This window comes from Lagopus muta, chromosome 1 (genome assembly GCF_023343835.1).
Source record: "Lagopus muta isolate bLagMut1 chromosome 1, bLagMut1 primary, whole genome shotgun sequence".
In the NCBI taxonomy this organism is placed as follows: Eukaryota; Metazoa; Chordata; class Aves; order Galliformes; family Phasianidae; genus Lagopus; species Lagopus muta.
In genome coordinates, this window is record NC_064433.1 from 66,008,693 (window position 1) to 66,033,784 (window position 25,092).

The 25,092-nt window shown below is 39.6% G+C and overlaps 1 protein-coding gene across 1 annotated transcript in view; it reads left to right on the forward strand.

Annotated features, from left to right (window-relative positions):
* Positions 1-25,092, forward strand: part of ST8SIA1 (ST8 alpha-N-acetyl-neuraminide alpha-2,8-sialyltransferase 1) — a 126,143-nt gene that overhangs the window by 84,338 nt on the left and 16,713 nt on the right. The gene's annotated exons all lie outside the window — the stretch shown is intronic.

Genomic DNA, 25,092 nt, shown 5'->3' on the forward strand with positions numbered 1-25,092 from the left:
AACAAAATCAATTAATGCAAATGCTGTGTATGTTGCTGTGCATTATTTTTGTGGTAAGAGCAATCTGTGCATTGTTGTACTGCAGAGGATGTTATAACATCAGTGAGTTTTTGGCCTTGGTAGAGAGGTAACATTATGAGAAGCTGGTGGAAGACAAAGAGGAAAGACCAACAGAGGAGAGAAAGGGAGGGAAAATGCAAGAAATATTGTGGTGTAGGTACAAGCCCCAAAATATCAGAAAGCTTTATGAAATTTTACTTTGTGATATGAGGCAGCTACCAAGGGTTCTCCAGAAATGTATGCATGTGTCAGGTGGGAGCACACATACCAAACTGTCTAACTAATTGTCAGTGTTCCCATAAGCAAAATAAATACTTTCTGTAAATAAATATTTACATATTTATATATCCAAGTGCACCAGAAACAGGCATTTACAATAACGGTGATATTTGCTTTTTCTTCTGCAGAGCTCCCCTCTGCAGTAACTGAAAACCATTAGTCCAGAGAATTTTAAATCTTTGTGAGCATGTTGCCTTGTTAAATGATGGATGTATGTGTTTTTGTACTGTTCATTAACCTAGAGGAAATTGTTTATAGGCTTGAAATGGGAAATGGAGGAGCCCTAGAAGATTCACTGCAATTTGGCCGTCCATGCAGCTGGAATTCTCTACTATACCACCAAAATTAGTCTGTCTGTTATTGGCCTAGCAACAAAACCACGTGTAAATGCCTACCCTCATCTGCCTAACAACAGAGAACATGCTTGGCCTATCTGGTATTTGATGAGGAGAAACAGGCCTAGTTAGTCATGGTGGAGTCACTGAGAGTATTTGTGATTTAAGTGATTAAAGGCTAGATCAAAGCGCTGATTAACATTTACTGTGAAGTTAGAACTACTCAGTAATGCTCTGCAGTACTGATCAGGAGACAGATTCTCTGATTTTTGTTTGCTTATTTGTTTGCTTGCTTGTTTTTCTTCTGGCACGAGTCAAGTTAGTCTATCTTGTGAAGTTGCCGCTGGCTCTTGACATAAATGTAGTGGTTCCACTGGACAGCAGCTCTCCTTGGGTGACAAAGTGAACCAACATTTGGAAGTGATAACACCTCCCCCTACAAGGACAGGCTGAGAGAGATGGGGCTGTTCAGCCTGGAGAAGAGAAGGCTCTGGCAAGACCTGATACAGTATTAGTACAGTATTAGTACCTGATACTGATAAGTACAGCCTTTCAGTATCTAAAGGAGGCTATAGGAAAGAAGGGGACAGACTTTTCAGCAGGATCTGTTGTGATAAGACAGGGGGAAATGGTTTCAAACCAAAAGAGAAGAAAGAGATTTAGATTGGACATAAGAAAAATGTTTTTTACAATATGGGTAGTGAAGGACTGGAATGAGTTGCCCAGAGTGGTTGTGGACGCCCTGGAGACATTCAAGATCAACCTGGATAGGGCTCTGAGCAACCTGATCAAGCTGTAGGTGTCCCTGTTTATTGCAGGGAAGTTGGACTAGATGGCCTTTAATGGTCTCTTTCAACTCAATTCTATGATTCCAATTTTTTTTTTTTTTCTTTTCTGTTTTTACCCTTTAAAGCAGAGTTTAAAACAAGGTTATGAACCCATCAGCTTTGCTATCTGTACCCAGGCATGAAAATGCTTCTCCCTTGACCTGCCATCCTACACACTTTGTCCTCGTCCCTGGTCATGGCCTGTCAATCACTCAGCCATTTATTTTCAAATAGTTTCCCAGAGGAACCTGGCTGATGATCCTTTTCCTTTTCCACATATTGTGCAGTGTTTAAAATACACTTCCATTCCATGAGAGTCTTTGTTGTCTAAGTGCATTTCTTTTTGCTAATTTTCTTGTGGCTTTTTGGGCCTTTCTTCTGCGGAACTAGACTGTGCTGTACATTTCCTTCTTTCATTATCTGTCTTCTATCTTCCCCTACCTTCACCCAAGAATCTCAGAGAGATTAATGGGAGTAGAGAATGTGTAACAACATGAGCTGGCTCGGGTCTCCATTTGTAACCACAAAGCCCCATGATCACAGCTGGGCACAAAGCCAGAAATGTGAACATCTATACACAAGCAGTAGATAAACAGCTGGGGTTAAACTGTTACACTGCAAACTGGACAGCAAACTGTTACAGCGCAAACTGGAGAAGCTTTGCTATAAAACAGTTTCAAAACATCTAAACTGCCTCATGTTTTGTGGTCCTTTAGTTATAGCAGTATGGGCTAAGCTTGTTCTGTATTATTTGGTGGTTGAACAGTGTAAGTGTGCTTCGTTTTACTTCTTCAGCTGTAAACTTTTCATTGTGCAGACTATGTTGGAGATACACTATTCCAGACACCACTCACTGAGCATGATAATAGGAAAAAAAAAAAAGAGGGAGAAACGTCTTAATCATGAATTATAATTACAGAATTATAGGCACCACAATATCCTGTTCTTAAAGTATCAGCTGACTGGTCCTATGATTCTGCTTAAAGAAATGGGAAGCAACTGGATAATGGAGCTAACTGTTCAGTGTTGGGCCAGCACACAGTTTGCAGGAATAGTGGTGGCCTCCAGGGTCTAGGCTGATGCTCTTTGGTGCTAGGAAGGAGATGAAAGGCTTTGTTCAACAGAAGTTTGCAAATCATGAAAAGGTTCAGGAACACCCTGCAGCATCGGGAACTTTTGGGCACAAACCATATCCTGGAGAAGACAATATAGTGATTTTGAGAAGTGTTTGCACTTGCATATGAGCCTGTATCAATTTAGGTCACGTTTGTCTTTCTCACTGTCTCACAAACCAAACTCAACCTATGATTCCCTTATGCTTCACATATAGCTACTTTTTTATAACTGATTTCCACATCACTGTTATCTTGATGTTTTATTGGGGAATTTTCTGACTATGCTTTTACACCACATCTCACAAAACATCTTTTCTCTGTTTCTAGACTCAGTCTCTTTTAGTTGGTCGATGCAACCTTTACATCTTTTTTTTCTGTGCCTTCAGCTTATCTCATTATATGACAACCCCAGCTTTGCAGCAAAGGCATGATTAGCAGTTTAAATAACCTGCATGTGCTAGATTATGCTAATCTTTGTAGCTGCCTCATTTCACAACATGTTCAAAGTGCTCTAAGGTAAAGATAATTTTGTACAATGCTTTTTTTTTTTTTTTTTTGCACAGTGAGGACAGTGTTAAGCAGATCAAATGATGAGTTGAGAATGAAAAAAAAACAAACAAACAACAAAACAACAAAAGGATGGGCCATCTGCTATACAAGACCTTGCCTGAGGGAGTTAAAAGCAGCGTGATGCTATTATACCTTATTTGTGACCACCTGTGCTGGTGCTGTACAAGCAGGCTTTCAGACTGTGCTGATGGGGCTTTGTTTTTATTCATGATTGCAGCAGCAGTGTCTTCACTGCACTGGTGGTGGAATTGTTTATTTTCATCATTCCTGTCATTTTGTGCATGATAGTTATCTTCACACACATTCCTTTCCCTGTTAATTGCTTCATCCAAGTGCTTAGAGTTAAAGGAAATTTTTAAATGGCTGTTCTTCAGGGTTAGTGACTGATTCTTTGCATGTCTGACAGACTGTCATCAACTCCAAAAGGTTTGGATAAGGTCCCAGAGACTCCTCTTTTCTTCTTTTCCTACTTCCCCTGACAATTGTCCATGTTTCAAAACCCTGCTGATGGACTAATTGTGCTCTAGTATGAAAATCTGTAGTGACTCCACTGAAATCAGACATGACATCAGCGGTGTTATTCAGGCAGAGGGAGCTGGGTCTGTTGTTCTTCTGACTCAGCAAACTTTTCTAATCCCATAGTAGTATATGGTAGCAGTGTGTCTTAGTTTCAACTGGGAAGGAATTGTTTTCTTCAAAGTGTCTGGTATAATGCTGTGTTTTGGTTCTAGGAGAAAAACAATGTTAATACAACAATGTTTATAGTTCCCAGCTAAGCAGAGTTGCACAGTGAAGGGGCCAAGGAGCTGGGAGGAAACAGAATTAGGATAGCTGACAGGAGGAGTTTTGAAGGGGTAGGAGTTCATCTTGCTCTCTTCTGCTGCTCTGGGGCTAGCTGGCCATCAGTCAGGGGGTGGTGAGCAATTTCTTGTGCATCAATTGTTATATATACATTTATATATATGTGTGAAATATATATATATATGCCTTTGTCATAATTATTATCTTTTCCCTTTTCTCTATATTAGTAAATACTTTTATCTCAACCCACAAGTTCTACTTTCTTCTTGATTCTCTTCCCCATCTGATGTGAAAGTGGGGGAGTGAACGAGTGTGTGGTGCTCAGCCATCTGCTGGGTTAAACCACAGTGCTGTCAGATGCATGTCTTTCAGTATTAGGCCCAGTCTCAGCAATTTAGGCACAGTGCAGGGGTTTGTATGTGGTCAGTGTTTGCACTGACAGACTTTTTGTCCTTTTCAATAATTCTGTTGTCTATCCAGCTGATTTGGTTAAGATTCCGGCACTAGATAAGGCATTATTCTTTGCTGGCAAGAAGATTACTTGTCATAACATGCTCATACTGCACTGTTAATGCATAATATACCTATCCATCATCCCTTAAATTTATGAGGATAAATGCCATCTCTCAACATAAGCTGATATAGATCTTCTCAAAAGTACATTCACCTGGGATATATTTCAGGGTAATATTGAATTAATCTTTTTTAAGGTTTGGATAACTTAATCTCAGTGAATTTCTTGGTGTGACAGTGATGCAGCTAGATAGTAGGTCCACTTTCATCAGGTGATGACAACCTCACTTCCCAGAGAATCGTTATCATGGATTTGATTTATGCTGTGTGTTCCTCTGTGATGAAGGCAACGGGAATTTCTTTTTAGCATCTCTGGGCGTGAGTTCAGATCCTTCCATTTGAGAGACATTATTGTTTCTTCTGTGGCACATTTTAAAAGTGTGGTAAATTATATTTTTCATTATTTTAAATGATGTTTCCATAACATCTTTGTTTGCAAGCTGTTGATTTCTACAGTGATATCAATGTCTGCCTCTGACCATTTTCCTGTGATCTCATTACAGCTTTCTCTGTCTTTCTCTGAGCTCTCTCTGAGGTGTGCATTTTCTTTCAGTACAATGTTCATAATTTTGAGAAGGTGGCTGAGGAAAGACAAAAAATGAAGGCTTGATTATTTTTTTCTTAATCAGAGCTCTGAAGTTGTGTTTATCATTCACTGGTGGATGTGTCTTTCTCATAACTGTTGTAAGGTGTTAATATATAATAAGCATAATTTTGAATATAGCTTTCTTTAGAAGATTTCCAGAACCTGGATTATTATCACCCTTCGTGATAAAGCAAGTAGGATTAGGATCCAGATCTTGTGTTTTTGATTATAAAAAGCTCAGGCCTTGGTGTTGGGACTGCAACTTTTGGGTAGCATTGAGATATGTTTTTCAAAAGAGTAATTAATTTCTTGAAAAATGTAATTTATTGCATTTCTACAGTTTCCTTTCAAAACTACTTGCAAGTTCTTATCAAGCACGTGGTAATTTATCCAATAAACAAATTAGTTAATTTTGAGTTTGAGTTTTAATCCTCTCTGGGATGCATTGAAGATACACCTATAGATAAGCATGACATGGAGGGTAACAAATCCAAACAGAGCATTTTTCATGGCTTGATTAAAAATGTTTCAGAACATTTTATTCTTTTATTTCCGAGATGAGAAAAATATTTGCCCTGTTAAAAGTTGTTAGACGCAGATGCCTGCTCCAGCAACCCATGTCTCATCCTTCCCAGCTCCTGGAACCCAGCTGAAGACACAGGGTCTCAGCCTAGGCTGAAGGCTATGGCTGCTGCTTTCCTCTTTGCAGGTTAATCCATACAAGCACAATGACTGGCCCCTTTAAAACCCTTTTCTGTCAGCCCCTGCTTTGTTTACGCTGCTTCTCTCTTCCTCTGCATATCCTTTCAGTGTGTGTGGCGGTACCTACTTCACTGCTGTGTGTCTGGGATTTCAAAGCTCAGGTTGATCTTCCTGGAAGATCAGTGTGACCCCAAGGTTTGCCTACTGTCATTATCTCTGTGTTTACTTTGTCAGGTCTGCATCTAAATGTGTTTGCATTTTCTATCTTCCTTTTTTCTTATCATCCCAATTTAGGATTTCCTCCATCAGTCAACCCTTCTGGAATAAACACTCACCCTCATACTTCTTCAGCAGTCAATGTGACTAACCAGGTTTGGTTCTCTTTACTGCCTCCCTTCTCATTTCTTGGTCAAATCTGTGCTCTTTTATGGTCTTATTTACAGCATTATCCTTTCCTTACTACTATTTTTCTTTTTTCTCCATTGAAACTGTCTTTGACCACATTGCCTTAAAGGAGCATATATTCTACTTCAACTTTTCCTACTTCACCCCTTGTTTGCCCAGGAATTAGTATATAATTTTCAAAAGAAATAAAACTGTGCAGTATTTTTTCTCAATATAAAGTTTAAATAGGAAAAAGCTTTTTATGAAATTGGACACTGAAATATTTATTAATTGAATATATAAGAACCATGTGGATGTATATTAAAGAAGAGGGAAGCACAGGCGGGGTGCACAGATCTATGAAATTCTTCTGACACTACAAAAGAAGTAGCAGCAGCTGAAAGTGGTAGACTGGAGTAGAAAGTAGGAACAATATTTTGTGCTGACTAAGATAACTGAGCATCTGGATGGAAACATCTTGAAGAATAACATGAAGGGAAATGGTGTTATGGGAAGTATCCGCCAGAATTATTTTTACTAAGAGGGAACATCCCTTTTTGTACCTCTGAACACAACATTCATAATGAAATCTTTCCTTTGTGTTTGTCACTTAAGCTAGCCTCCAAGATCCTCAGTTTTTCATTGCTGTGATGTTACTCATCCAGATTTAGTACCAAGTGCAGATGGCATTCATATGGGCTTAATCCTGCCTTTCAAATCGTGTATCCTGTCATATCCCATTAGTTTCTTTCAGTGCTTCAACACAGTAGGAAATAGAAAAATCCTTTGAGGAAAGCATCTTGCAATCTCCAGCACATGGAGAGTAATTTAAAAATGTTGGCAATGTTTTTATCCTCTTCTAGTACTCTGAAAGAAGTGTAGTACATTTCAGCTAAGCTCTGATCCATTGCCCAGAAACATCAAAATGGGAGGTAAGCAAAATCCCTAATAAAAAAACTGAACTTATGATGTGCAAGACATTAGAGAACCCAGCTCCCTCCCTATCTTCCATGCTTCTCAACAGGAACAGGAATAAAAAGCAGTAAAAAGAGAATAGCTGTCAAAACAAGGAATTGTGATTTCTATACATCTTTTTTAGGTAGAACTTTTAGTTTTCAGTCAGTAAATGCATTGTGGATTTCTTGCTAGCTAAACCCACCTAATTTTGTCTTTACATTTTATACTAGCAAATTCTTGTAAATGAAAAGTATCTTTCCCACATGAATCTCCCTTTCTAAGTTAGATAAGTTCATTCTTAAAGATTGAGTATCCATAACATCTGTAGCTTTTGGGATAAAGCTGAATGATTGAAATTAGTTCTGTTTTATTTGGATAGAAAAGCAATTTGCACAAACTGCTTTTGTATTATTAAGTTCAACCACTGTCTTTCTGAGGAAATTTGTTTTTATCTGCTTTTCAGGACAGTTTGCTACCATCTGTTCTGGGAAGTACTAAAAGCTTAATTTCTCCATAATTAGCTAAACAAAGAGTGTACTACACTAATACCTTCTTTCTATTCCCTGTCTCCCTTTTTTTTCTTTTTTTCTTTTCCCCTTATTTGCTAGCAGTTGTTCTTTTTAAAATTTTTGATCTGAAAAAGTAAGCAGTGAAAGCATAGTGATTCTCTGGATGTGTGGAGAACTTGGGTAGGTTGATACTGATTTTTAAGATTTTTTCATCTTGGTTTCATCTTTTTTTTTTCTGCTACAGCTGATTTGCTGGAATAGGAAATGGAAGTCTGCCAAAAGTTCATTCCATTGAGATAAACAAAATGGTACTTCTGAAAGATAAAGTAGTATATTTATTAGGTATTGCCTCACCCTGTGTTGGCTACTTCTGGTGGGTTGCCAGCTCCTGTGCACAGGAAGAAGTCAATGGGATAAGAAGCTGCTCAGTATTTGTTGGAGTACAGCTTCCTTACTGACAATTTGAGTATCTTTCACATAGTTTTGTTTTTCAGAAGCAGCTTTGATGCCTTCATGCTGAATAGCATTCTGAAATTCTGCTATTTAATCAGACTTTACATGGAGAGAATGTGTAATCACATAATGTATGAGTAATGAGTATAGAGAATAAGTATGAGTGAACACATCAGAATCTGACCAACAATACTTATTTTTGTTTATTTCCATATAAAGACCGATTGCCTCATATTTGTTTATCTTCTCTTTTTTTTTTTCCTAGAAATTTCTGCAGACCAGAGTATGTCTGTTTAACAGACACAATTCCAGAACTGACACCTACTTTGAGTGTTCTGTCTCTTAAATCTGTGTGCTTTTTTTCTTAAATATTGTTAGAAGGTTTACTGTCATTGATATAAAGCTGTCACATTACACTACAAAACAATCACAGGGTGAATGGGTATGCACATGTATTTCCAGTGTGTGCTTTGAACGCCTTAAAACCCACTGCCTAGTCCAAATATGCCCATCCAAATTACATTAGAATAGGTTTAAGTGTACTTCTCAAATCTGCTTCTTTTCCTTGTTCTTGTAGAGTGTTCATCGTTAATCTATTCAGCACCTCTCCTCAGTGAACTCATACCATTTAAGTGATCTTTGATCCTTAGGGACAAAATAAGTTGTATAAATATGATGATTTGGTGGTGACAGATTGGTGGAAGGGGAGAAAGCAGCACTGAGAGCTCCAGCTGTGTTCTGAATAAAACCAAGACTTTGTGGAATAATAAGTCTGGAAAGTTGGATGGAGAGGAACCTTATGAGATTCAACAAGGGCAATTGTGAAGTCCTACACCTGGGGAGGAATAATTGCATACATTAGTTAGGAGCTGACCTGCTGGAAAGAAGCTCTATGGAGAAGTACCTGGATGTCCTGGTGGACAAAAGGTTGGCCATGAGCCAGCACTGTGTCCTTGTTGCCAAGAAGGCTGATTGTATCCTAGAGTACATTAAAAAGAGCGTGGGCAGGAGATCGAGAGAGGTGATCCTCCCCCTCTATTCTGCCCTGGAGAGGCCACATCTGGTGTACTGTGTATGATTCTGGGCTCCTCTGTTCTAGACAGGCAGAAAACCTCTTGAAAGAGACCAGCAGAGGGCCACAAAAATGATTAAGGGCTTGGAGCATCTCTCTTTGGCTGATATTAGAGAAATGTAAATAGGGACCTTTTTAGTGCAATGAAGATGTTAAGTCCCCTGGAAGTTTTATGAAATATCACTGTATATTTTGAAGATAAAAACTGGCAATACCTTTTTTTTTTTTTCCCACATGAGTTTGAATGTTGCAATCCTACAATTCTGTTGTCATTAATAGTTTTCAAACACAACAGAGAATATTTATAGTGAGCTTTCTATGTGAAAGCTTTGGGCTTCTGGTCTATCATATATATATATGTATATATATATATGTATCACAAAATAAAGCATGCCATGAAGCTGCAGAATATTGTTGCGGAAGAAAACGGAGGGGTTTTTTATGATTCAGGGCAGCAAACCAGGTGGTGATTACTTAAATCTTGCAGGAAGTTTCCCAAAGGAAATGAAATGCAGGAAGAGAACAAACAGGATATTTTAGGTCAGAGAATGTACGCATATGGAAATTTGAAGCATGTGAAAACATGCAGACCTATACTCAGCAGTAAAAGTAAAACATAAAACTCTCGACAGTGCACAGACTGTGTTATAAATGATATATTATACAATACTCTGTCCCCTTCTGTTGCAGTGGGGAATATTTTGCTGTGATATTTTCTGTCCTGCCCACAGTCCTTCCAGCTTGAGTAGGACTGGGCTCTGCCCCTTCCTCAGCCTTTGGTGACCTTCTCCTGATTGTTTCCTGCAGGCATTATCTGGAGCATATATTTTACTCCCAGTTTCAGCTGTGAACCTGGCCGGAAAGCAAAGTGGTGCACAGCATTTGGCTGCCTCAGAAAGTCTGTTTATGTGCTGTACCCACACACGATAACAAACCTTTTACCAGCATGAAGATTTACAGCAGCAACATATTTGCTTTTTATTCCTCCATCACACTCTGTACTGGCTTTTTTAGGCATCACTAAGACCCACACTGGTTGTTCCTGGCTAGCGAAGTTACAGCAACTAAAGACAGGTCCTCTGGCTGCCTCCCTGTGCAGCAGGAAACTCCCAGTTGTAATCCCAGAGCCTGTGACAGTGGCAAATTACGGCTTTTTTCTCATTTCTATTGCTCTGCATTGATGTGTTTCTCTTATTTGAAGTGCCTTAGAGATGAATCTACACTGGTAAATAAAAGAGGACTAAGGACTAATCCATGATTCCAATACCAAGCAGCACAGTGCACAGGCTGGTTTACAGGGTCATCAGCTCAGCAATGTGTTTTGATCTCTTCAGTGTCTTGGAGAGAACTAGCTGGAGTATCTGGAATATAGCTAATATCACTAAGTTATGTGAACAATCAGGAATCCAGTACTTTTTCTTGCTTTGGGGTCATTTTTAACAGAGACAATGAATTTCTGAACACTCTTAGAGCAGTACATTTAGATGTGACTGTACAAAACTGTCCTCTTACAAACAAGATTTGCATAAGTTCCTGGTGTTCTTTTGGGTATGTGAATGTCTAGAACAAAAATGAGACATCTAAGGTGGTATTGCTGCACTCAGTTTTGTCTATATTTATCTTTCAGTGTCTTGAAGGGGTAAGTGGTATGGAGCTGCACCAAACCAAAGGTGTGCATCAACTCTTGTAAACTGAGATACTTGGGCCATTTCTGTGGTATTTGAGAGGCGGAGTTTTAATGTCCTGAAGCTTAAAGGAGAAAAATCTAAGCAAAGTGTTGAGAGAAAACTGATTGCTCCGTCTATACCGAGCAAATTTTTTTCCGTGTCTCTATTGTGAATAGTGGGTTTATTCATAGATTTTGACATGCAAGCTACAAGAGCCTTTAAGATCATCTGTAAGCATTTTTTGTATAGCAAATATCAGGTTAGAGGCAACAAGACATTGTCAGTGGCCTTGATTTCTTATGCTTCTTCTGTAGCATCTGACAGTTGTAGCATTTGGTTATTTATTACAGGTTTTAAGGTCATTACAAGACATCAGAAAACATGTCAGGGCTGTTGGAAGTTTCTGTTGAGCCTTCTGAAGCGGGCATCTCTTGAAGTGCTGACAAGTGGACATCTAGTCCAACAAACCTCTGCTCCTCACTGTCACCTCAGTTCTGCAGAATGTCCTCAGCAGAAGCTGTATACCCAGGTGATCCTTCCACTCCTTTGTTCCTCAGCCCTTGTTCCCTGGGTGCTGGGGAAATTTGTACATGTTACTACATCCAAAGGAGTTGTACACAAACAATTTCAGCTAGATCATGCTGAAAGAGATACCATTGCTGGGCTATCCCAAGAGACATGGTGGTTAGTATACTGTAGCTGAACTAGGTCAGACATTATGTGTATGCCTTACACATACCTCTAGTACTTCTTGATTCTAAGAATAACCAGAAGACTAGCTGACATGTATTGTCTGAACTATTTTTTCCAACTGCTTTCTAGGCAGCAATTCATTAGGCAAATAATTATGCCCTAGAGCAAAGTGTTTCTGCTTTTGAATCCATACTCCTAGATCTGTTGAGCAGAAAATGGAACTGGGTGTAGCTGCTGGAACTGAGTACGAGACCTTTCTGTCAGAGCATTCATGCAGTGTGCTGTCGTGTTCCTTGTCACTTCATGCTTGAATATGATCGCTGCCATCCCTCTTTTCTCCTGGTACATTAAACAACCAAGGCTCAGGAATGCAAGTGATTATGCTAAATGAATTGCCTCCATACCCTAGTGTATCGAGATATTATCATTGTTTTTAGATGAATGTTCACAGAGTGCTTCTTGAATAATGCAATGTACTGGTAGTTTTTAAAACATTAAATATCTGGCATGTGATATTATGAAGAAATCAATAATAAAAATCAGTGTATATCCATTGAAATCTGAGAAATTGTGTCAATGTAAAGCATCAAAAAGCATCCTAGTATTCCTACCTTTCTGAGATTTTTTTCAAAGTAGAGAAATCTTTCCAAATGTGATATTGCTCAGGTTGTTCTTTTAAAAAAAAGAAATGCAGGTGTAGGGGAAGGTGGAAGAAATGTTCTGATTTTTCTAATAAGCAAAACCAGTTTGAGGTGAAGTTGCTGATATTACAAGCAAAGTGCTAGATTGCTATAACACATTAGTTTCCTGACCAGTTTGACAAGACAGAGCAACACTGCATACTGTAACTTAGAGTAGTACAATCAGAGAAGGGAAATCTGGCCTTGAGGCAAATTCAGAAAAAATAAGTTGCTTGTTGCAAAGTGTATTAGTTCTTCAAGTCATTATCTAGGTAAAGAGAGCTTCAGCAATAGCTCCCAAGTTCTTCTCATCAGCATACAAGGTATTCTGGCAGGCATCGGTAAAACAAAAGGCTAAATTCCATCAGTTCTGTTTCTTTGGCTCCTTTGAGAGTATCTCAAAGTGGTAATCTCATATTACTGAGCTTCTAGGGATATAAAGATCTAGTAACTGGTGGATGGTTTTCACCTTTGAGGAATGTAACTGCATTTTCACCACTCCTCAAGTTGGGATTTATGGCTGTGGCTGTCCTTTATCCCACGTGAATTATGGCTAACCCCATATTCTTCAGAGCCACTGTCACATCTGACATTTAAAGCTACTTTTAAACCTACAGTCTTGCCTTATCTGAAAAATGCTATGGCCTTATCAAATGGATGCCATTATGGTATCCTGTCTTCGTGTCTCTGCACTGTGTGTGGATCCCAGACTATACCTTCTTCACTCCAAAATACCTTTTAGCCTGGTTGTCAGGTCCAAACCTAAAGGTTTTTCATATATTGTGTTACTGCTGCTTCACAGAGGCAAACCATGAATGAATAGCTTTTCTTTTTGCTTGATTATAGAGTAATGCTTTAAAATAAGGGCTTAATCATTATTTACATCTTTGTTTATTGTGTTTATTGTAATCGCATAAAGCATGTGGAAGTCATTTAGTATTAATGTGATCATCAAAAGTCCTTGAGTAGAATTTCTATTGTAATTCAGTATTAATTATTCTGAGCATTAAAGGAAAGGAGCTTAGTCTTTGTGCTGCCTGAATCTGAAAAGAATCACCTTAATTTTGTAGAAAGTCAAACTTTTCTCCTTAATCATTTCAATGTGAACATCTATAACAGCCAATGTTCCCTGGGTTTCAGAGAGAAAAGCTAGCTCAAAAGAGGACATAAAAGCCACACATGTGGTTTCACATATAATGCTTGTTGGGAAGGTGCTTACTTTGTCCTCTGTAACCCATATGGTGCCAGTGGGTCCCTTCAGTCTAATTCCTGTCAAGGCACTGTTTTGATAACTTCATGAAGGGAATTATAGAATCATAGAATCATAGAATGGCCCAGGTGGAAAAGGATGATAATGATCATCAAATTTCAGCCCCCCTGCTATGTGCAGAGTCACCAACCACCAGACCAGGCTGCCCAGAGCCACATCCAGCCTGGCCTTGAATGCCTCCAGGGATGGGGCAGCCACAGCCTCCTTGGGCAACCTGTTCCACTGTGTCACCAAATCTGTGTGAAAAACTTCCTCCTAATATCTAAAGTAAACCTCCCCTGTCTCAGCTTAAAACCATTCCCCCTTGTCCTATCACTATTCACCCTAGAAAACAGCTGTTCCCTCTCCTACTTATATGCTCCCATCAGGTATTGGAGAGCTACAATGAGGTCTCCCCAGAGCCTTCTCTTCTCCAAGCTACACAAGCACAGTTCCCTCAACCTTTCTTCATAGGAGAGGTGCTCCAACCCTCTGATGTTTGGAATTGGTGAGAAGACCTGAATCAAATTAAAAGAAACAAAACTGAGGCTGTCTGCCTTTTTTTTTCTTCTACTCTTTCTGACTAAAACTTTCAGATAATATAGTTTAAGTTTTCCACAGGCAATCTACAAAATCAGGCTGACTAATTTCAGCTGAATGACATACAGCTTTGTTCAGAAAACTGCCCAAGGAAGATTGTCCTATTTTAAGTGAGAGGCAGTCACTTCATTCACTGAAGTTAGTCACTGAAGTATTAGGTCCAAGTTCTGTTCCTTTTTCTATTGGAAAGGACTTAAATATCTTATCTGTCATCTAGTAGTAGTAGTCCTAACCACCAAGAAAGGGGCATGCAGAGTTTTCTTGCATGGTTCTTAAGAATATGAGAAGGCAGTACAAACTCTGAGTTATGTTAAACAAGGGGCATGGCACTTACAGATACGAGACAAAAGAACACAGATTTCATTTACAAAGCTACTCATGTATTAGATAGTATCAATGCCACTGATACCTTTCTGGCATTTGAAAACTATGAGTAATAGTGAGTTGAGTGTCTTGCTCCACTTTTCTCCACAACTATCTGTATTTATTTATTCAGGGACAAGCACTGCCTTACAGAAGTATTACCCTAGTCCTAGAAAACAGAATCTATTTCCTGCTACCTTAAGAGAAAAGACACTGTGTCTCATTTGAATGAAGTCAGTGAGGAGAAAAGATTGAACGAGTTTTAGCACTTTCAAAAATACCAAAAGAGTTGAAGAGATTGGCAAAAGCTCCAGCATGTTTCAGCTATATGTACTGTACTTCTATTGTTGTTGCAAGTGTTCTAGTCATAGCAATTAAGTACAGGCTGTACTACAACTTGAAGAGAAACCTTAGCAGTTTAATAATGTTGAAAAGGAATTAAGGAGCATTCTCAGCATTAAATACTGTGCATCCTGGAAATATGTCTGGATGATACACTCAAAATTGTGAATTTTCTTATGGGTACCGTACTGGGAGCACACTGTTAGGATCTATCAAGCCTTAAGAAAAGGTAAAATAGAGAAACGGGAAATTACTGGAAACAGATAAACATCCTACCAAAAGCTGAAGTTGTTTCCGAACAAAGGAAAATGAAATCATTATAGTTTCTGGCTGATTTAATGTCAAATGTGTGTGTATGTATGTGTGTGGCAGACAGAAAAAATTTCCAAAAATATGATATGTGTATGCTCAATTGATTATAGAATCATAGAATATCCCGAGTTGGAGGAGTCCCATAAGGATCATCATGTCCAACTTCTGGCTCCACACAGAACCACCTAAAAATCAGACCATCTGAGGGTAGTGTCCAGATGCTTCTCGAAGTCTGGCAGCTCAGGAGTGTGACCACTGCCCTGTGGAGCCTGTTCCAGTGCCTGGCCACTCTCTCAGTGAAGAACACTTTCCTTATATCTGGCCTTCCCTGGCACAGCTTCATGCTATTCCCTCGGGTTCTATTGTTGTTCACCAGAGAGAGAAAATCAACTCCTGACCATCCTCTTCCTGTGAAGAAAAGTAGGCCATGATAAGGTCTCCCCTCAGTCTCCCTTTCTCTAGGCTGAACAAAACAAGGACTTCAGCTGCTCCTCATGTATTTTCCCCTCTAGACCCTTCACCATCCTTTGGACACTCTCTATTAGCTTTACGTCCTTTTTGTACTGTGGTGCCCCAAACTGCACACAGTACTAGAGGTGAGGACGGACCAGTGCTGTGTAGAGTGGGACAGTCACTTCCTTCAGTCTTTTAGTAATTCTGTGCTTAATGCAACCCAAGATGTGATTGACCTTCCTGGCTGCCTGGGCACACTGTTGACTCATGTTCAACTTGCTATTGACCAAGACCCCCAGATCATTTTTTGGGTAGCTTCACTCCAGCATCTCATCCCCTAGACTGTAAGTATAGCTAGGATTGCCCCTTCCCAAGTGCAGAATCTGACACTCTTGTTTAACTTCATGTGATTTTTTCCACCCTGAACAGAGTCAACAGCTCTTCCTGATCTAGTATCATCAGCAAACTTGTACAAACTTGTACATCAGTACATCTTCTAGTCCTACATCCAAGTCATTTATGAAAACATTAAAATTTAAGAACTGTCCCTAAAATGGAGCCCTGGGAAACTCTGATAGTAACTGGCTGCCAGCCTGATGTAACTCCATTTAAGGTAATTCTTGGGGCTCGACCCATCATCCAACTGTTCATCCATCTCATTATGTCTAGCTGTATGCTGGATGTTTTGTTCAGAGTACTGTGAGAAACAGTATAGAAAGCTTTACAGAAATCCAAAAGATAACATCAGCTGACTTCCTTGATCAACTAGATAGGTGACCTTGTCATAAAAGGAAATTAAAATAGTTAAACAGGACCTTCCCCTCATGAACCCATGTTGGCTGTGACCAATGACTGCATTGTGTTTCAGGTGCTTTTCAATAACTTCCAGAATAGTTTTCTCCATATATTTTACCAGACACTGAAGTGAGAATGACAGATCTGTAATTACCAGGGTCTTCTTGAAAAAGGCCATTCTTGAAAATTGGAACAATATTTGCTAGCTTTCAGTCAAGTGGGACTTCTCCAGATTCCCCAGAACATTGAAAAATAATTGAGAGAGGTCTTGTGTTAACATCAGTGAGCTCTCTGAGTACCCTGGGATAAATCCAATCAGGCCCCAAGGACATATATGCATCCAGGTAGAGCAGCAAATCCAATTAAGCCATCAGGTATAAAAGAAGTGCTCAGAGAAAACAGGGCCATTGCAGACAGGTTGTATGAATTATTTGCACCTGTACTTACTGTGGAAGAAACTGAGGATATTTCCTGTGCCTCTGGGGAGATTCAGTAGGCTGAAACTGAGGTATTTATGTGAACATAATTGACAGGACTGGACTCATCTGTGAATATGGAAGGAACAGGAGTGTGTGTTTCTTCACTTAAAACTGCACTGATACTTGAAGATGGGGAGGTGTCAAATAAAGGACTGGTGTTTAAAAACACTTTAACCTAAAATTGTTCAAGTAGGTCTGATTTCAAATTGGTAGAGACTATTTTAAGATACTACTAGCAAACACCCGAATATGCTCTTGTGAAGAATCAGCAGCGTTGTAAAACTTCTAGAGTTCTTTGAATAGATCATGAAATATGTGCATAAGAGTACTATAATGGCTATAGCCATTAGATAAAGTCTGTTTGAATTTTCAAGAGGCTTTTCACAAAGGAATCGTGACATGTCATAAGAGAGAAGGTACTTTATGTCATAAGAGAGTAGGTACTGGGTGAAATATTTGGTTGAAAGGATGCAGGGAATAAGACATTAAGCAAATACTTGAAAGTAACTCCCTGGGGTTACTACACATACAAACAACTCACGTATCATAAAATCTTTTGAATGGAAAATGCATGAATGTGGACAGAGTTCAAATATACTTGTTGTGTTCCTGCTCTTCCTCCTGTGTCCGTGTACAAGTTGCAGAGCGAAGGGTAGGCACTTTCAAAGATCAACTGAGCAGTGAGTCAACACATCTCGAATATGATCTGTTAGAAGTCTTGAGAAACACCTGCCAATCCTTCCAGGCATTACTGAACACCACCGGAATTACTGAGAAATGTTGCTGTGAATTGGCATCATATGAAAGTACATTCTGAAAATCCATTTAAATTAGTGACTTCAAGGTCTAGCAACATCTGCAGTCCTTGTTCTGGCTTGAATTCTCCTTATTCACTTCCAGGGATTTTAGTGATGGCATGGACTCTTATGCCAAGGTCTTGAAGGGACATCCTTGACTGTTAACTGCTAATGTTTTTTTTCCCTCCTATTCTGTCTTTTTAGCTTCTTGTCTGGCATCCACTAATCTAAATACTCCAATTTGTTGCCTGATTATAAGCAGAAGTGGTGACAGCTGAGGCTGTATAGAGGGAGAAGCTAATAAAGGAAATACAGAGATAATTTTTTACAGGTTTTAGAATTTTGTAAATTGTTTTTACCCCGTTTTAAATATTGTAAATTCACCTCATATTTCTGTGGACTACGAACAAGTTTTTTGTTATGAAACTTTTAGAAAACAACATTCTTTAATATAGATTTGTACTCTAGCTGTGGGCCATGGGACACGATCTCTGGGACCACCAGTGGTCCATATGCTATAATTTAATTTTTTTGGGTGTTCATATACTTTAAGAAAGAAACAAAGAAAGAAGACCTGTTTTAGCTACAATTATTGTTGTAACGCCTATCAAAGCATTTATTCCTTTAAATTATTTCTCTTCAGTCTACAGCTTATGTTGCACAGGACATCATTCAGAAAGAAACAGCTTAATGCAAACTTTTGTGCTTTTCTCCTTGAAAAGAACTCTTAAGAGGTTGAAGGGAGGATATAATTGAATGTCAATTTCACAGATCTATGCAAATTATAAATATGCTAAGGAAGTGATGAAAAACACTTAGTAAACAGCCAAGTATACTAGCCAGAAAGTGTCCTCCCCTATAAATTAGTCTTTCATGGCTGTAAACTTTTCAGTATGTTTTATATTTGGGTTACAGAACATTTAAGGCCAGAATTAATAGGCAGAAAAGCTTTAATGTTAGTAACATTTCTTGCAGTGCTGTAACAGGTGGCGATGTCTTGTGACTCATATCTGGACAATAATTAAAACCTAGTTCAAAAACCTAGAATTGGAGGAGATACAGTACTGTTCTTTTTCCATTTGGACACTGTCCCAGAAGCAGTGGTCTGCTTTAGAGAACACAGGTTAATCAAGAGGAAATCTTCTGAAGACTCTGTGTTCAACACTTTATTGGGTAATCCTAAGATCTCTTTGGATATGTATCAAGAGGAAACAAAAATGATCAGGCCAAATTTATTCTTAAGGAACTTAAGGGAGGGGTAGAAGAAATGGTCTTACTGTAGGATGTGGGTTTTCTTGGAGTTCTGATTTCCATAAAAATTTGAGGAAATGCGTGATCTGATGATTTTTCTTCTTACAGACCTGGTCTGTATGCAGTCCAGTAAAATTGAATACTAAAGATATCAGGATTACTTCTGTAATATTTTTTTTTTCCTTGTTGGTTGCTTTGGTTCACATTTCATTGTTTTTTTTATCCTTCTGGCTTTCATCTGTAAATGCTGTGAAATATTCAGCAGATTTATAAATACTAGGCAGTAATTTCTTTTTGACAATGCATGTAGTTTACAGTCATGCTGTTCTGCCTATCCTTTTATATTATTTCCACTTCTCTGTGACTTTAGTCGCTGCAATCTTCAAAGAGTCAAACCAAGACGAGCAGCTCATCTTTTGAAAGCTAAGATTCAAACTGTCAGGCAACAGAATGGATTGATGTTTAGCTCTATCAATTTTGGAAGGAGGTATTTATAAGCACATTCTAATTTGAGCTGGCAGAATAACGATCACACACAGTCCCAAAAAAAACAGTGAACACTGATTTTAATGTTTCATTGCTTTAGTGTATAGAGCACCTCAGTGTTCCATTGAAAAACAGAGAGTCAGCTTTCTTTTGGCACTATATATAGTATTCCCAGCATGACAGTGTAAAAGTGGAAATGGGTGGAAGTTTAAAAAAAAAACCCTAATTAATACAGAATCCAATCATAAGATGATCTTGCATCTTCAAAGGGATTAGAGTCTACCTCTGCAATGTCTAACTGAACTATAAGTACATCAGAGTGTTCTGAAGGTCGTTGGGTGAGAATAGCATAGAATTAATAAACAGCCTGGCTGAAAAAGATGTAATCCCAAGCACTGCACAGTATGTTTCCTTGATTTGGGGGCTTTGGAGCTGACAGTGGGTGTGAATGTAATCCCTAACCTGAGAAAAGCTATTAAAAATGTATATAGGAGAATCAGGCTAATTTGTTCATGTTTAATCTTTGGAACCAGAGATGAGAGTAAAGCGTAGGATTTTTGAAGTTGGAAACCTCTATAACCTCCGTAAAGAAAGAGGAGGCAGTGTGGAGTCTCAGTGATCTGCAAGGTGTATGTAACTAAAGTGAGCGTTGGTTGAGAGGAGCTGAATGGAAGATTTGCTACCTTTGCATCCATAGTGGGCAGTTAGATTGGGGAATAAGGAAGGCAAATGGAAAGGGGGAAGATGGGGATAGTATCACCCCACCCAGCAGGGTGACCCTACTGCTTGTAGAGGGACCCACAGTGAGAACAGGGCTGAGTTCCTCGTGCTTTAGTTGTTTGATACAAGACTAGATGAAAGAGTGGGAATCCACCACAGAAATAAAAGCCTTCTGCATTGATGGATGATATTTGGCATCTCTAATTTTTCTGATTTAATTGATCAGTCTTTGTGATTAATCATGTTATTTTATACCTTTTCTAACTACTCTGAAGTGCATTGCATGCCTGATTTTTTTTGTTTTGCTTGAGTCTTTGAGCAGACTTCCAGAGAGATCAGAGTTGGCTTTGCCATTTACTTCAATGGGATTGTAATTCAATCTTGGATAAGGTAGCTTTCCCTAAGTTAAGTAAACAAAGGCTTATGTAGTTGGAAAACTTGGGATAAAACAAGAAAGGAGACGAATTATAGCACATTAGATGCTTGTTTCTGAATCCCTGTGTGGACAAGAAGAATAGCAGACCTTGCACCTTATGCATGCTGGAAGTGCCAACATGGAGAGTAAGCGCATGGAAACCATGGTGCTCTTAGCTCAGACACAGCCCGTGTTTTAGTGACATTGGCTACGCAAGCCCCAGATTGGGTGTATAATCAAGAAGTGTCTCGTATGAACAAGTTTGTAGGGCATTAATGAGTGCACCCCTTTTTGAAAGACTGAGTGCACTGAAATTCCTGGGTCACAGAAGTGAAGGATCAAATGTGTGGTTGCAAGCTCACTTGTGACCCAGCTGTAAGTGCATGTAAGCAACTGCAGCAAATTGCTTAATCATTCTTGGCTAATGCTGCCATCAAACTATCTGGAACATTTTTGTAAGGTTGTCTCCTTGCTGTAAGGACAAATGCACAAGTATTTATATGCCTCTTATTCTACTCGATTCCCCTGACATCTATTTGTCTTAATTCCAAAATAATACTCTCAAGCTTTTTTTTTTCTTTTCTTTTTGAGAAGTCAGCTTTCAGTTAATCCAGAATGCTGAACTTGTGACTTTGCAGATGGCAGTGCAGTTAGTGACTGATGTATCTTCATAGGCATGAGATAGTGGCTCGCAGGGGAGATCAAAAGGAAACTGAGATGCAAGAAAAAGCTGCTGTTATTAGCTGTCAGTGGATTAGCTTACTGTATCTGCAGCAAGTTCCTTGTGGTTGCAGGAAATCATCTCTTAGTATGAGAGAGCACTCCTGTTCCAAGTATCTGCTAGAGAGCATCAGGAGGAACATTAAGAAACAGGTTAAAAATAAACAAACAAAAAAATCCAAACCACTTCATGCTCTTAAGTCTTTGGTTGTGCTGTCAACAGTGAACTGGCTCTGGAAATTTTCTCTTGGATGCATCATTCTGTCAGAGAAAGTAGTCCACAGCATCTGAGGGCATCCTACAGCTGGTAAAAAGGAATTTGTTTCTCTGGTATCTGTGCAGCTGTGCCTACTTGTGCCTGTTGAAAGTCATGCTTTTTAAGTTGATCTGTCATATGAACCTGACAGCAAAAATGTGTTGCTGAGGATTTCATGCGCTTGCTGGCCACTAATGAATGCAGCGGCAGTGAAGCACCCAAGCTGAGCAGGCTGCGATCTGCTTTCAGCAGCCTTCACAGCATCATCGTCTCTCCAAGCTGCTGTCAAGCTGCCAGGACACAAAACTGCCAATTACTGAGCAGTTCCTGTCTTCTTCAGGTGCTATTCAGGGCTTGGGAGATTCCAGCTCCAGTTTTATCTGAATACTGGCAGCCTGCCATGCATTTATATGAGCTTGACTGCAAAGGTCAGAGCAATTTCATGCTTCTCGCTGAGAGCCGAGGAGTTGTCAGAGATGTGCTCTTGCACAGGAGATTGGATCTTTTGGTAGGTTTATTTTGAAGTCCCATGACTGCAGAGCAGCTACACTGCAGCTATTGAAAATACTAAATGTTCAAAACATGTAAGGCAAGCAGACACAGGTGCACCAGAAAATGTCCAGTGGAGAACAACCAAGAGGATGAAGAGTCTGGAGCACCTCTCATGTGAGAAGAGGCTGAAAGAGCTGGGCCTGTTCAGAGGAGGAGGCTCATGGGGATCTTAATGTATACAAACACCTGAAGGGAGAGTGCAATGAAGATGGAGACAGAACTCTTCTTGGCAGTTCCCAATGCCAGGTACCGGAGGCAATGGGCACTAACTGGACATGGACCTGGGCACACTGCTCTGGAAGTTGCAGCATGAGCAGAGGTTGGAGCAGATGGGCAGAGATGTCTCTAGCAACCTCATTCCTTCTGCAAGTCTGTAAAGCACTAACTAGGAACACGTGGCTCCTTATTTCTTATCTAGGCAAGGACTAGCACAAAGGGAGATGTTTCTGTGTTCATCTGGATGCAAGGGTTGTACCAGGATGGCAGCATTCTTGCTAGTACAAGTGGGAAGAAGCCATATCAGCACACTCATGCATGCGCTGCTGAGCTAATCAGCTACAAAGGAAAAGCCCTTCTGGTCTCTCTGTTCTTTTTCTCTGATGAGAAGGATGTGGCATTGTATCCCAAAAGCCACTGCTGGGGTGAGATTGCCTGGAGGGCTCACTGTCTACATTGGTTGTTAAAGGAAAGTACACTTGAGCTTCAGGTAAAGTATATTGACACTTGTTGATGTGTACAGTTTGTCCCCAGATTTTTCAATCTCTAACCATCCTGTGAACAGTCAGAAAGCTGGACAAGCCACCTGTTTGCACAAAGAGAAACAAAAAATACAATTTGTTTCTAATAATTCCCTTCATGAGGAGCACAAGATGGGAGCAGCTTTTTGGCTGTTTCAGGTCATCAGACGAGCCATAATCTGCGTGTTTTATGCTTCTGCACGATCTCCTGGCCACCTGTGTCATGTCCATCTGTTGATCTGGGCACGAAGTCTACTGATATGGCTATACCCATAACTTTTTTTTTTCCAGGAAGTGATGTTAATGAACAAATCTTTGCAGTTTGCTGTTACATGACAAATGCCATCCATTCTACATAAAGTCCCTTTGCTGACCATTATCATAGCAGTATCATTTACTTCTTATTACTTCTAAGGCATTTTGGAAGATTCATGTAGAATAAATGTAAATGTGTCGTGGCAATGATGGTGTATGAATATTCAGAGAAAATCCTTGTCCCTCTATGATTATATCTGAGCATTTCAAGTGTATTCAGCTTAAAGCTGCACAGTGCTTTTCTGTGAATAGTAAATTTGCTGAAGAATGAAGCTTTAGAATAACCACATGTATTTTCCACGTGAAGTGATTGTTGTTAGCCAGCTGTAAATGGAAAAGGAGGTGGTAAAACTGGCTTCCAGGACTGACAAGGCTGTATGTGTATTCCTCTCCACCACTGCGAAGGCAGCTGAAGCTGTGTACTCGAGTTCCTTGTGCTGTGAAAGGAAGTTTGAGCCCCTCCCAGGGTGCTGCCTCACATTGAGAAGAGTGCAATATGCTTAAAGCCTGCTCTACCTTTCATAAGCTATTAGAGAATTTTTAGGATAGGGTCTGAAGGCTCCAACACATAGGTGAATATTGAATATTGAGATTATTTTCCCCCTCAGTGACTGAGTTTTCTGATGAAAAAGGAAGAACTTTCCTAGGATGGACCCAACTCCTATACCTGACAGGTTGTCCTGCTGCTCTTCAGGGAGAGAATAGCAAAGCTGTTTGGGGGAACACTTACTTACAGGTGTGAGAAGTCCCATAGGTGGTATGTAGGACAGTGAATTTCTGCCAGGGTACATTGGCCTTTGCTGGCCCTCTACATCCAACTGTGTCTGTTCTTTCTACAGAAAAGAATGCCAAATGCAATATTATGAAATTATTGTTTTGCTTCATATGTTCAAGTTGGATAAATTTCTTGCTTGGATGACACGGGCTTTGTCTCCATTACTTACTCCACACAGAAAGACCAGATCTGCACAGTCAAACAGTGATGAAGAACCATGCAGATCTCAGGGGTTTTGCTTTGGAACAGCTTTACTTTAATCCCACCAGGACATGTTGAAAGAAACTTGTGGCAAATCAGCAGACCAAATATTGAATTTTGAAAGTGTCAGCAAAGTCTTTTAAATTAGTACTAACATTTTCTTCTACCAGAAGAAAGACTCCAAAGAATCTGACGTGTTCATGAGATACTTCTATGTTGCTGAAGTTTGATTTTTTGTTGGTAGTTGTATCAGATGAAATTTTAGCTGATGCTTCTTGAGGTTTTCTGACATCCTATTCAAACCCATATATCTTGCTGTGTGTGTGATTTTTACCAAAGGGGTTTTTATATCAAATGAACTCAGAGCGTATAAAAAAGGTGCTCTTATACCTACCTCTCTACCTGTGCCAAAGGAAGGAAAATGTCCACTGCCAGTGTCTCAGTTTTCTTGTTCTGACTCTGCTGTGTGATTATGAAATCAGTTGTGATACATACACATGTCTCAGCCACAAGCAACTGAGAAAGAGGAGGCAGTAACAAGATGAGAAAGTCATTCAAGAGCTGAGAAAAAAATTAGGGATCATGTTTGGGAGAACATCCCAGCTGCTAAGCAGGAGGCGCCGGTAAGGCTTGTGCAGAAGTAACATGGATTCTCCTTGCCTACTTGCCTACTTGCTACTGGTGCTCTGAAGGCTGCAGCGACTCTGGAAAGGGAGCAGATAATCAAAGGTGAATCACAGTGATTTTCTCATGCTCAGGTGATACTCAGAAGTATCACCTCGTACAGGCCACAATCCAGAACAATAAGTTCTCCTGCTTCTTAACAAGTTTGTTTTTTAAGTATTGGATTTTACTAGTCACTCTGGCTGACATCTCTGTCACTTGCACCCAATGGAGCATATTCAGGAAACTTTATTGTTTTTCTGCTGTGTGCTTTGTGTAGTGTTAAACATCACTGAGGCTGCTGGTATGTGTGAACTGCCTACAGCTTCCTGCCAGATGTCTCATTCA